The sequence below is a fragment of the Peromyscus eremicus genome, chromosome 8b (assembly GCF_949786415.1).
Source record: "Peromyscus eremicus chromosome 8b, PerEre_H2_v1, whole genome shotgun sequence".
NCBI lineage: Eukaryota > Metazoa > Chordata > Mammalia > Rodentia > Cricetidae > Peromyscus > Peromyscus eremicus.
In genome coordinates this window covers 42,308,739-42,310,224 of record NC_081424.1, presented here as the reverse complement: position 1 = coordinate 42,310,224, position 1,486 = coordinate 42,308,739, and the positions used below count along the sequence as shown (strand labels likewise).

The following is a 1,486-nucleotide window of genomic DNA, read 5'->3' as shown; positions in this document are numbered from 1 at the left end:
GGAGGAGTCCTTCTGACTTTGCCTCCCCAGTAACGACATTACAGGTATGCCCTGCCAAAGCTGGCTTTTTTAATGGGGTCTTATATTTGTGCAGCAAATATTTCACAGACTATGCCATTTCCCCAGCCCAAAATTTCTTAAAAACAACAACAACAACAATATTCTTCCAAGAAAGCCTCCTGAATAAAAAAAAATATAGCTATCTAAGACGATGAAGACCATTTTTATTTTCTGAGTATTTTCTAAAAGAATTTTCTTTTGTTTATCAATTGATGTGTCTTTAGATCTTGCATTATGTCTCTGGTCTACTCTTAGGGAAAATGCTAGGCTGTGACTAGCTAGTTCATCGCAATTGACTTTGATGGAAATGTCAAGAACCAAGAGAAACAAATGCAAGAGAAAAAGAAAGCATTGTGCAAGAAGTACGCTTTTACGAGTGAAGCTCGGGGAGATGCAAGGGGAACAAAACCAATCCTTACAGCACTGTTGTTTTGAGTGTTTTGAGTGTTGTTTTGGTCAATTGCAGACAAAGTCATAGAAGACAATTGTAGGACTAAAACCTCTTTTGTAATTCAGGACTCATTGTTCAGGATGAGTTTTGATGCATTTGGAAAAGGAATATGAATCACAAAAAAAAAAAAAGAAAAAGAAAGCTCAAAATGATTTGCACAAGAGCACAGTACACACGAGAACAGAGGAAGAGATTGTTAACCTACACCAGCTAGGAAGGTTGTAAACAGACATGGCAAACGGTAGGACATTTGGACGTAGGGACCTGGTTTGTTCTATAGGTCAGTGACATGGAAAAACATGAAGACTGAAAAGGACTTCGGAGTGCAAACCAAAAGAAGTGGTTGGAACCGGTGTGGCTCCAAATTCAACCAAAACACAGCAAAACAAACTGGGGAAAGTACATTTTTGAGACAACATAGAAAATTGTAGTCGGGACTGAGAATCATCGATGGTTGCTGTTGTGATTATCAGCTTTGATGATGATAAATGATGATAAAATGGCGTTGTACCTCTGTCCTGCATATGCTGTGTGGACAAGCCTGTGTTTCCCTTCTACATAACATTATAATTATATAACACTATGTTAATGACACAGTGAGACCAGGACGGGTAGAATAAGCTGACATCTGAACATTTCCCCCCTTCTCTTTCTTCCCCCTCTCTGCTCCTCCTTCCCTTCCTTGCAAGGGCGTCCTCTGGGTGTTCACTTTACTGTTTCTATGCATGTCTAAATTTTCATAACAAAATTTCTTTTCAAAATGACTGGCATATTGCTTTGAAATTTTAATATCCTCTTATTGTAGGTAAAAACATAATAACTGTATGCAATTTTAGGCCAATAAAATTAAATTATTCAAGGTGGAAGTTGGATTTTATATCATGTCCTTGTCAAAAGTGAGCTATCACGGGGGTGAATGATAATAACATCATGCTGTTAATCAAGGTATCTGTATATGTCTATTCAAATTTATTT

General features: G+C 37.5%; 1 non-coding gene across 1 annotated transcript; it reads left to right on the top strand.

Moving 5' to 3' along the window:
• Nucleotides 1-495: 495 nt before the first annotated feature.
• Nucleotides 496-623, top strand: LOC131918935 (small nucleolar RNA SNORA40). The gene has a single exon (XR_009381153.1). It is a non-coding gene; the product is annotated as a small nucleolar RNA SNORA40 (small nucleolar RNA).
• Nucleotides 624-1,486: the final 863 nt, after the last annotated feature.